The sequence below is a fragment of the Pleurodeles waltl genome, chromosome 9, assembly GCF_031143425.1.
Source record: "Pleurodeles waltl isolate 20211129_DDA chromosome 9, aPleWal1.hap1.20221129, whole genome shotgun sequence".
In the NCBI taxonomy this organism is placed as follows: domain Eukaryota; kingdom Metazoa; phylum Chordata; class Amphibia; order Caudata; family Salamandridae; genus Pleurodeles; species Pleurodeles waltl.
The window spans coordinates 890,754,469-890,767,312 of record NC_090448.1 but is presented as its reverse complement, the minus strand read 5'-3'; the positions used below and the strand labels follow the sequence as shown (position 1 = coordinate 890,767,312).

The window sequence follows — 12,844 nt, the reverse complement described above, 5'->3', positions numbered from 1 at the left end:
AAAAGGTAAAATGGTTGTACATAGGTGTTAGCAACTCAACATAAAATCTCAGTTTCATTCTTTACAGTTCAACCCATGCCTGCTAGGACCAAACAATGTGTTGTATGATAACGAAGTAATCTGTGTAAAAGTAAAAGCTTGCAGTCTGTTATTGGTAGATGTGTATGGGCTCAGGATGAAACCTGACATCAACTTTCACAAGTGTGGAACTGTGAGGTGTGGGAGAAAAAAATAGGATTCCCTTTTTCAAGGAAAATGATTGGTACATTTGCAATGAAAAACTATAAAAGAACCGTGGGCCTCATGTATGGACAGCTTATGCCTTTGCAAAACCCGTGATTCATTAATTTGCAAAAGATTGTTCTTGATGTACTGAACCTCCTCTGTAAGTCTGAAAAGTCTTAAATGCAAAAGGTGGTTTGTAACTGATTGTAAATAAAAATTATAAAGATGTTAATTGTCTTTGCAGGAAAGTCATGAACTGTAAATAAACCCAGGGCAGATTGAGAAAGTTGTTTTATTCATTACCCAACTCCACCACAATTTTCTACTTAAAATTTCAGCTGGTCAAACTTGCTGAAATATACTGAGGTAAAGGGATAAAAAGAAAGTTAAACCATATAGAATTTGGTGCTGCGTATTCTGAGCCAAGAACAGATGTTTATTAGCATCTAATGCACTCTTTCATAACAACAATGTGCGGAAATGCACTGAAGTGACACTAGCAGCGCTTGTGGGATTTAAAACTCAGTCAGTATTGACGACTGCATGTGCCATTACAAACCATCAATATATTTTCAAGAGTAATGGAGAGGGAGGTGCATGCCAAGTTTCTCCACAGTATCTTTGAAGTGCCTGGAATTTCTTGCCTTCCCTTGCTCCAAGCCGGCAGCAGGAACAATAAGGAGGAGTTAGGCCTTTTGTGTGAAGGTGGAGCACTCCCTATTCAGTTGAAAGTGGGGATGTGCTCAGCTCCACCCCAATCCTGCCATCAGATGGCCCATCCAGGCACCCTTCATCCCTCTCTTGTGTGAATGTCTGGGATGTATTCACAAGGTCTATTTGTCAGCTACACCCAGTCATGTAACCCAGGCTAGACTGCAGGCACAAAGGGCTAAAGACGAAAAATGGCAACTTTCTGAAAGGGATATTTTTAAAGTTTTAATAAAAAAAACATCTTTACCATTAAACAGGGTTTTTCATTATGAAACGGCAGTTTATAAAACTAAAATGAATCCTCAGTGTTACCCTATGGGAGGAGTAGGCCTCACAGTAGTGAAAAAATGAATGTAGGTGTTTTTAACTAACAGAGCATGTAAAACTTAAAGGTACATGTCCAACCTTTTAATTACATAGCACCCTCCCCTGTGGTTTACCTAGGGCCTACCTTAGTGGTGCCTCATATATAAGAAAAAGGGAGTTTAACTCTTGGCAATAGTGTTTAAATGCCAAGTTGACATGGAAGTTTAAAGTTGCATTCCGGCTGCAGTGGCAGGCCTCAGGCAGGCTTTAAGGTGCTACTTAAGTGGGTGGCACAATAAGTGCTGCAGGCCTACTGGTAGCATTTAAGTTAGTGGTCTGTGGTATTTGGTATACCACTCCACAAGGGACTTACTAGTAAATTAATTAGGCCAATTGGGCATGAGCAAATGTAACCATGTGTTAGGGGAGAGAGCACAAGCACTTTATCACTGGTTAGCAGTTTAACTCCACATCTATGCACCTTGAAGATATATATGGTGCTGACATACATGTAGAGTTAAATATAGTAATCCTATATTTACATACTGATACTTACCTTCCTAATGTTTTTTTAATCTATTTACCAGCTATGATATCTTTGTAGCACATTATATAAAACTCAACATTCTGGTTAAATATTGTCAAAAAACATGAGTGAAGAAGTCTTTAATGCTGGAAAAGAGAAGAAGGATCCCCAACAATTAGTAGGTGTGTAAGCATAGTGGGTTTCACCATGGAGAGTTTTTTTCCCCAGTAGAGAAAACAATTGCTTGATAGTGAAAATGTCCCTTTGTGTGACATCTCTGCATGCAGAAATACACAAATGTAGATCATTTATATGTGCATTTGTTTTGCACATGTAAGACCCAAAGGAATTGGTGGCAGTTCCAGTACCGCCACAGTACTCCTGAAATTCTTTGGATTGCCTAAAAGTCTTAAATGCACTAATGATATAGGCAGAATACTACGATTACATTTCTCGCTTGTCTTTTTAAGTAAGCAATAAGCAAGCCATAAGTGATAACCTAAGTATTTGCAGCAAATGCATGGTTGCACACTGTAGGAATTTGGGTTATTAGTATTAGATGTGTGCTCTGCACAAGCAATAGTTCTTCAATTTCTCCTTACAGGGAACCAAGCACCCGACTGTAGGGCTTGACACGCTCAGGGTAGCGAAGCAGAGAAATCAAATACCTACGCAGGGGAGGCAGTGTGGGCTACTAATCACCATTCGCCGGCACACATTAATAACACTCAATAAATGAATGTCCAGTCAGTGCTTTTTCATTAAAAAGAGGAAAAGTACATTTATTACACACACACATTACTAAATACTACACATTAATTTACAAATATATGCATTATACAGATTGAAAATACCATAGATGGCATTGCATCATCAACTTTGACCCCCTAAGGGTAATACAAACCTATAAGGCAAGTCTATTGGCTTAGTCAGTAGTTAAAGATAATCAAACCGCATGTCAAAAACACCATTATTTTGGGAGTAAATGCACTTAATAATGTTTATTACTATGTATTTTAAATTGAACAAAACATGTTTGTGTGCATTTTGTAGACTTCCAGCCGTATAGAATGCAATCACAAAAATAACCTCTAGAGAACATTACTTTCTGATCACATAATGCAACCATAGATTCAGCCACTAGAGGGCACTTCATTAGATGTATCTTCCTTATATACCTTTAGATCACATTACATGCAACAAGGCCCTAAAAGTCACTGCACTCCCAGCTGCAGGGCAAGATCTTCAGCCATAGTAGTGCTTTGTAAAATTCTCTGAAAATCCCAAAGGGGTCATGGTTTTCTGGATCCTGCAAACGTAGGGTCCATTCTCAAATATTAATTTAGGGGGGGGGGTCTGATGTCACTTCTACAGCCCCCAACACTTTCTGTCTCCATTGATGGTACACCTGTCCTCCTGGGTCCACCACATTACAAGGAAAATATGCAAATTGCTAAGCCCTGCAGGTCATTATGGGGCGCTCCAGCCAGGAGTAGTGAATAAAGAATGAGCGGCTCTCTCGCTGAGTGAGGAGAGCTGCTGTTTGTTTTTCTTGGCCTGGTCCTCGTGCCACATGCCTAATTTCTGTTTGCTTTTGTTTGTTTTTTTAGGGGTGTGAACAGTCTCACCAGGGCACCCTATGTGCCAAGGGAGCCCACCCTTGACTGTCCCACCAGCTCATGTGCAACAGCCTCTTTCTTCCACTACTTCCTCTTTCTTCCACTACTTTGGGACCCACACGTAAAAAGTGCTCCACATCACTCCATAGCCCCTCGCTCACAAACATTTCATTTGTTTTAAAGCACTGATAAAGGCTGCCTTTAATAATCCCCTCAGCTATCCACATAAAATACAGATCTGTTCACTGCAGCAGGTATTAGCACCCTGTACTACAATATGGGGAGTCAAAAATGCCACTAAACAAAACTCTGATCTCTCTCTCTTTAGCAGGAACATTAATCAAAAGGTTTATCTTTGGATTTGTATTGCTACCTGAAAGCTGGGCTCACAAGGAACTCTGCATCAGGGTTTTTTAAATCATAAGTTATTGCTAAATACTGTGCCCTCCCTCCCCCAAGGTCAGTTTTGCACCCTCAGGTTACCGCCCAGTTCAGCTGCGCTGGTCGCATTCCCCCAAAGATGGGCCTCCCCCACTCTATTTTCTGGTCTTCTGGGTAGGGGGATTGGGTCCTGGCAACCTTGTTCTCTTTTAGAGCAAAAAGGAATGGGGTTCCGGGCCAATGGAGAGTCTGGGGAGGTGCCCCCATGCATACCTTCTCCCTGGAAAAAAATAAAAGAATCTATCATACACCATATCCTGGGCTCCAACCCACCACAAGGGTAATTAGTGTCTGGACAGCAGGGTCACATGTGCTCCATTGTCAGGAAAGAATGGTCAAAGCTTGTCAATCTTCATAATGGCATAAATCAGGCCCCGTTGGGTCAATTTGGACAATCCTGGGATCATTTTACTCCTGGTGGTGAGCTGTAGCAGACCTCCTCACCTCCAAAGTGATGTAATCTACATGGAGCTGGTTCTCCTGGCTCCCTGTGCCAGATTTCCTCCTTATCTTGGTTTCCACATTGGCTCTAAGGGGGGCAGCTTCACTGGCCCTTGGCAAGACCCACTGGTCCTGGGGTCAACAGGGGGAGAGCCCTTAGTTCTTTATTAGCATCAGAGAGTTTCTTCTCCCAGTTGTTCATGGCTGTGGCAGTCCCAGAATTCATCAGCAAAGAGCACAAAACAAACAACCAAGAGAGAGTCTCCCCCTTATTAAAAAGGTTTTAAAGGGTGGTGGGAGGTTCTTAAAGCCAGGCACCCCTGGTCAATCCAAGGGTGTCACATCACCTCTCCACCCTTTTCCCAGCCCTTATTCACAGCATGCTGGTACACTTCAAGATGGCATCGTCCAGGAGCCACTGGTCACATCTGCACCTGGGTTCTATGCTCCGCCCCTCGCCGACATCGCTGCCAGGCCCTTTCCTGCCAAAAGTTCAAAGAGAAGTCCCCTCCTGGGCTGGCTCCAGTTGTCTGGGCTTTATCGTTTGTTCAGTAGACCTGGAGTATCCACATCCCTGGTGCAGTGTGACAGGTAATTAAGAGATGCAGATTTCTTTTAGCCCCACCCTTTCCTCCTCAGGAGCTGAGGGAAGCGTTGTTTATTACTCTGGTGTGGGGTGAACTTTGATCTTGCTGCTGGAGAGAATTGTAATAAACTTGGTACAGCAGGGTGACAAAATGTCTGGGCTCTAAGATGAGCCAGAGAAATACAACAATTCTGGATGACTCATGAGTTACTCAGATATCTTCTTGGAACTTACAGATTTGAGTTTTTCGCACAGATTCCACCCTATTTTGATATGTCACTGGACCTTGTAGGCGAAAGGGAAGTGAAACTGCTCTTAAAGGCAGTATTTCCCCTATGTGTATAATGGATTGTCACTATAGACAAAACAGTAAACCACACTGACTTTCCCTATGAGTATACACTAACATTATAAGGCCTACCCTATGCTAATATCTAATCCTGCAGAGTCCCTTCTGTGTCAAGCTACCTGTGCACAGTTAGCAAACTGTGCACAACTGTAGTCTACCACGCACAGCCCTCACACGTGCAGATGTGTGTGTACACATGTTCATGTGTAACCAGCCAAGTGCCCCTTACCTTCGCTGTATTACAGCAGATTTTTAGTAAAAGACGGACACTGGTTGTAAACATGCGTGATCCAGTTGCCATGTGATTACTGTGGGTGAGACACATGTAGTGAGATTCACCCTTAGTAAAATGTTAAAAAACGTATGTTCCCAAAAAGGAAAAAAATCGGGCATACAAAGTGGGCAGACCCCAATTGCAACACACGTAATCATTCATGTCACAAATGGAAGAATAGTACTGTTGTGGGTGTTCAATCTTTATAGCTTTCGCTTTTCTGCTTGTTTTTGGTACATCTATTTTTATCCTTTTTTTGTTTGCTTTCTTTTTCTCTCTTATTCTTTCCGGTTCAGTCTTTTACAATCTCATTCCTTCTCACGGATTCTCACTCACTTTCTTTACTTTTTTACTTATTTAAAGTTTTTATATAACCTCTTGTCACCAAACAGGTGTTAAGAACTTTACATAGAACCAAACAGTATGCGTGAGTGTGTCAAGGAACACCAAGAAACAAGAGAAGAGGGAGCGGGGTAAGGGGACTATAGAATGAAAGAAGGTGATGTCAACAACATTAAAAATTAAACAGCTGAATATAGCTCCTGTGTCCTCTTCAGTTAAAACGGTAGGAGGTCTGCGTTGAAGGGCTTGACAGCAGCAAGTCTCTCTTTTTTTTGTATTCCTGTGCCTACCTTAGATGACATACAATTGCCACAGATTGCATTCACTTTCGGTCCCTGACCTGAGCGGTCCTAGTTCTGTGCGCGACAACCCCGGGAGCCAGTGCACAGGCAAGATCAGTCTGTATCGATGAAATCGGGCTTCACTTTTTTATTGGATGCACTACTTTTCATGTAAGGCTTCGAATTACTTTTGCTATGCAACACCACCTGCTTCTCTGAATTCACATGTCTTTCTACCAATAGTATGTGTCAGTTTATTTTGTTGTTGGTTCGTGTTTCAAAGGACACATTTTCGCCCTGGACATTAGCAAGCAGGCCGCGAGGGGGAATCTGTTGACTTTCAGAATTAGGTAATATTTTCAACTTTTTTAGGCAACATATCCTTTACAGTTCCACTTGAAAGAATGCACTTGTGGTATGGAGACTACTCATTTATAAATATAAACCCTTTAATTTACTGTTTGAAATACTGTATTTGGACTCAGTTCTTTCAGTTGCCCATACAGAATAGAAGATATACTCTTTGTTAGAACGTTAGACTAAGGAAGGGTTTGAATAGAGGGAGGGGACAGTTGAATGTGTTTTAGACGTGTGACCTTTAGGCAATAGGTGTGTTTGAGATATTGGGTATTTGTTGCATCTGTTCCAATAAAAGTGATGTATTTGCATACGAATCCTTTCTGCGGCAAGTCCTTTCTTAGCCACAGAACCTCTCAAAGCGAATGAGCAGCAGAAACATACATTTATGCTAAAGGTTTCACACAGCTCCAGGAAAGCCTCTGGCCATTGGTCTTCCACAGGACAGGGGTGATCCTAGAAAGGTGAACCTGGTGATACCGGAATTAAGGCATGTCACTCCACATCTGTGGCACTTTATATCGTGACTCACTAGCCCTTCAGAAATTATTGTGAGGGTTCGATTCGGCCAAAAGTATGTCAATATTTGAAAAAAATTCTAATAGGAGTTGTATTTTTTTCCCTGGTGTTACACATGTAATTATTTTTCAGGCAAACGCTAAATGCATTTCACTCGTTGTCTGTGTGAAAATTAGGCTCGAACGCATGCTCTAAGTATAAATATCATGCAAAAGATATTGTCGGTTAGTGGTTTGTACATAAATTGGATTGCTTGGCACAGAGTTACAGCAAGACATTTTCTGCTCAAAGAAGTGGTCCGTGGGTGGAATATTTTTTAAAAAAATTGCATCATAACCAGGAGGAAAAAAATTGCACCAGTTATGCGGAATGCAACAATCGGAAACTAAGCGAGATTTGGCACGTGATAAAAAACACAATCCCCCGGACTTGGTCTTAAAATAACCTAGAGGTACAAGTCATACTTAGTTACATACCTATAAACTCTTGGTGACTTTTTAAATCACATTTCAAGATAACTTAACTTTGTAATGAGAATGGGATCTAAGCTTATATCTCATCCACAAAAAGAATGCTTTGGAAATCAAATACAGTGACATTCAATGACACATTCAGCATATGTGAAGGTCACACTAAGATTAAAGACAAGCATTTGCAATGCAATGGGTCTTGCATTTCTCCGAGTTAGAGCTATTAGTAGTTGTAAACTCCCAACCGGACTTTTCTTGCCTCATTCAATGGAAAAAAAAGAGAGAGAACACGCTGCTAAACAAGCTAGATCGAGCTGCGAAAAAAAGAGAAAAAGTAGTCCACAAACCGGATGGAAAGCCTCTCTACAACGCCATCGAGGAGTATGTTAGCTTGCTACATTCGCTTACGTACTAGAGAGCGCATAGGAAGAGCCAACAAAACTACTTTGTATTGCTTTAAGTTAATCCTTTGCGGGCACACAAGAAAAGTAGAGTAATGCAATCACTGATATATACAGCAAGCAACACGTTGATAACTGGATGCAGGGTGGCATAAGGAGAAGATAGAGCAGTTGCGCATGAAAGGCAGATGCAATTAAATGGTTACAGTATTGAGTAATATTGAGTGCATGATGCAAACGTTTTTTTTTTTTAAGTAGAACCAATCTCTAGTGGTGGTTAGTCCTATCTGAAAACAAGTGACCTTTCAGGCTGTAGAATGCAAAAACCTCAGTTTATACACGAATTAGTAGTTTGCTAAAATTTGAGATGTAAATTATTTGCCACTGCATCACCAATACGCATTAAAAAATGAACAGGAAAAAAAAGCCCACACAGCTAAAGTGCGATATCCAGATGTCGCAGAAACACCAGAAATGTGCTAAAAAATAAATAAAAAAATAAGAAACAACACATTGAGTAGTATAGTCAACTATTTTCTGAATCAATTGAACAAAATGCATGTTGTGAGTTTGTTGTAGTTTTTTTTATCCACATTTCTATATATACATACACAATCGAGAATGGCAAAGCATTAAATTAGAAAATACGACTGTTTTGGTATGTAGCAAATGAAGGCCATTGTATTAATGGTGCTTACTACCTTACCGAGTAAGAAACCATTTGTGCAAAACATATGATGCTGCAGAATGTAAGCCTACGTGCACCCAGTACGTTCAATAAAAGAGATACCTCCTTATCCTCTATTTCAAAATCGTTTTAATTCTGACCACCAAATTTTGTATGTTCGTTTTGCCAGACGCACACTTTTATTGGGGCAGTCTTAAGTCACAGCATCGCACCCAAATTATATGCACGTCTCGCTCAAACACAAATTTCAGACACGAGGGCCCTCTTGAACTAAATGCCACTTTGAGACTGTCCCTTTTTATGGGGCCATCAATTTGGACAAATAGTGAAGTTAAACAATGTGACATATGTCTGATGCTTTCTATCCTGTATAACATGTTTTTCAAAAATAAAATTTCAGACCTTGACAGTTGAGCTGATAAAATAATTCTACACGCATGCACCACGTACAGGATGTGAGGCGAGGACAATTACTGGGGTAATTATCTTATCGCAGAGTACCATTTCAATGCAACAGTTCTCGCATTAACTCGAGTTGGAGCTATTAGCGTTTTAAAGAAAAAAAAATGCATCGCGATGATGCTGTGTGGAAAATAAGCAGATAAAGTAGTCCGGACCCCAGGCTGAAAACATCGAGCCTTGCATGTTTTCAGTAGTTTACCGGTGCTGTGTAGGTGGGCCAAACACCGGAAAAGGCATGACGTATGCATGCCTTTCACAAATGAAAGCATGCAGATTTTAAAAGGCAAGCCCAAAAACCAATGTAAGTGACTGATGGGACATGGACGTGGCTTGAAGCCCAAAGAGAGATTACAGAATGGACGGAGCACTTTGTGCTCGCCCATAATAAATAAGGCCAAAAAGCTTATGTGTTAAATGTCTGGCTTTTATTCAGTGTTGAATATTTTGGAGGACCCTGTCATGGGAAAAATTTAACGCAAAAGACTGTAGCAGGACATATTTTTGGAGCGGCTCGGGAATTCTCTGAATAATACTTTGCTTACTGGAAAAAATACTGGAATCTGTGAATACTCTTTGGCCTTATCCTGCATCCTTGTTTTAATCCTTGGGACATGAAAATGAGCCTTCCCACTGAAGACAGAAAATAAATTTTTTCCCATGGTAATAATGTTTGACTTTTGACCTTTGGCATAGAAATTGTTCCTCCTCCCCAGGCAATTCTCTTGATATGTCTCTGGCAGAGACGGGACCTTCAGCAATCACTGTACTTGGATAAATTGGTAAGTGTGCTGTGTGTCCCCACAGTGTTTGAAAGATGTTTGGCTTGGTTTGGGGGCAATGCCTGTGTAATTTTGAGGCGCGTTTTTGTTGAAGATGGTTTCTTCCCAAGAGAGATGGGGTTAAGGGGTTCCAAGCACTTGTATCCCTGCAATTTGATTGGAAGCAATTGCAGGGTAAAATGAACATTGGTAAACTGATTGGCCTGCAGGGCAGCAAGGTACATTTTAGGAATAACCATTATATTGTATGGTAGCACTTGCATAGCACTGACTAGCCTTATGTGGGGCGCTGAAGCACTTGCCTACATGAGTAGCAGGCTACACTAGGTAGGGCGTGTGCTTGGAAGGATAGTGGCTTTGTTTTGATCCTATGTAGAAAGTGTTCCCATGTTTTGTGTGATGACCACTGATGTGCAGTTATCGTGTTATGAAATGCATCACATAGCAGTGTGGTGAATGATGAAGTATGAGAGTCAGAAGTACAGGTTTATGGTTTTCAGTATGCTGTTAACTTTGAACAGCTCCAGAGGTCCCCTCATGGTTTTTCATGTGATATTATCTACTTAGCTGGTTACTGCACTAGGTTGTCCGATCTGAGTTTTGGTTATAGTTGTGGTCCTGAGCTGGCATGGTTAGAGGGACAGAGAAGTAAAGAGATCTGTTGGGATGGGCTTATTTACTATCATCCTATATCTGAATGTCTTTGTGAGATGTAAAGAAGTGCTCAGATTGTGTATGTATTTAGGACCTTCAGTGTTGGACTATATTAAAATCCTCCAAATTGTCCAGCAATGTGTGACAGGTGTCTTGAGTTATTCCATGCCTGTTCATTTGGTGATGGCTGTTTTTGGGCTGTACAGTGATAATGATAGACAACACTTGTAACAGATTTTGTGTGTGAATTATAGAGCTTAAATTTGCAGTTTGCTGCTGACCACTTCATATTATGGTAATAGTATCTTTGTGGGCCATAACTCTTTTATATGGAAGTACAAAACTATATAATGCCACGGTGAACCATAGGCCAGACCTTTTTTAGCTTACCTGCATATCGAAGCAGTTTACTGGTTGAGTTGTTCGCAAATCGTGGGTTGTAAGCTGAGGGTACGACCTGTTTCCTGGGCCCTATGGCTGGGATGTGGATGGTGCCGTTATCTTGGAAATACCAATGTTTTCAACTGTTTTTGCAAGTTTATATTCTCCAGGGTGCTTCTTATGCTCCCTGGTAGAAAGTTCCACAGGTTGGCGGCTTGTATTAAGAAAGCAGTGACTCTGACACATTTCTTATAGTAAGGTGGCATGATAAGTGATGCAGGCCAAGAATGCAGTGTTCTGTTTGCTTTGTATTGCTTGAATTGAACTTCAAGGTATAGCAGTCCTTTTCCCTGATAGGCTCTGTGAACAGAAGAGAGTGCTTTGCACATTGCTTAGCTGGTTCTATGTAGCAAGTGGACAGATTTCCGGATTGGAGTCATGTGTTCTCATGCGTGAAGGCAAAGTAGAAGCCTTCTAGCAGCATTTTGAATGAGTTGTATTTTGCATGTAATGAATACGGGTGTGCCAATGAGCAGGGAGTTGCCAAAGTGAAGTCTGCATAACTCTAGCAACTTGACCAAATTCTTGAATTCTCTTCATGGGTGAAAGAGTTTATTATACAAAAGACGTCTTGATTTAAACCAGGCATTTCTAGTGAGACTGTTGGTGTGAGTTGACAGATACATTCTTATATGTAGGATAAAACCTAAAGAGTATGTGCAATCAGTGTTTCAGATCTTGAAATGAAGGACAAAGACTAAGGCCATCCATACATTTTCTTTTGAACATGTTAGATTGGTAAAGCTAACTTTTAGTTTGCTTTCATAAATGTGTCTTCATGCTGACTTCCAATGTTTATTGCGTTCATGGAATCAATTTTTCTAAAAGAGAACACCTTTATTCATCTTCTGTGCTCAATGAACGTGTGTTTCTCAAGATTGTGTCACAATCAACATCATTGGAGAATCTGTACAACTAAAGAAAAAGAAAGATAGGTTTATTTCTAATTTTTCATTTTTTCCAAAATATATTTCACAACCAAAATCGCACTGTGTGTATAATTATTCTTAATTTTATTTTCACATCTTGTTCTTAGCACTTTGATGGTACAAGTAACTTGATGAAAGTAATGAACCATTGTAGCTTCTCCGCTTAGTAAATTATGTGCCAGCAATATGAAAAAATACAAAAATGAAAACTTGATTAAATACATTTTCTCTCGCTGTCTGAGTCATAGAAAGGTCATGTGTACCCCTTGTATTCTATTTTCATGTGAAGAATGGCTGGATAGGGCGCATTTATTAAATTAGTCATTAAGTGGTCTAAGGTACACATTTAATGAAAGTTGAGATTAAAAGTATCCGTCCCCAAAAAGCGTTCAATGCAGGTCTGTAAAATAGGTCTTCCACCCTCTTTTTCCTTCATTCACAACCACTCTATTAAGATATGAAGTCATCAATGTGCATTTTTAGAAACTGGGGCCACTAAAAGCAAGTGTCATAAGCTGGAGTCGCTTGAAGTGTCACCCAGCCCATGAGCTATTATCAAATGCATACCCAAGTGCACTAGTAATGATCTCTGCATTCCAATCACAGAACTGATTAGATGCCATCGAGACAACATTGGTTTGTAGGCGATAATGGAATGGTTGCTTTAAACGGCTGACAGAAGCCACTAAAGAATGACAATGATTTATGGTCATATTGGCACGTTTCTATATCCCAGTTAGATTCACTTTGTTTAAATTTCATCTAGAATTTTGAATTCGATTTTAGCAAACCTCCATGTAGAATAGAAATCGAAACCTCATGTTCATACTACAGGCCAGGTGTGAACCTGTGAGTATATAACAGACTGATAGGACAATGTAATGACCTAGTTGAAGAGATACAACAAGTAAATTCGAGTTTTACAAGATCAGCTGCTTTACTTTTACACCGTGGCACATAGTATATCTGTGTCCATGGAGAATTTAGTTTTTCGGATTTAATAATGTAGAAAAGCAACAAGATTGTGGGAGACTTCACTTGTC

At 40.4% G+C, this 12,844-nt stretch overlaps 1 protein-coding gene across 2 annotated transcripts in view; it reads left to right on the top strand.

Moving 5' to 3' along the window:
* Positions 1 to 12,844, top strand: part of PRIMA1 (proline rich membrane anchor 1) — a 558,838-nt gene that overhangs the window by 183,565 nt on the left and 362,429 nt on the right. The window lies entirely within an intron of this gene.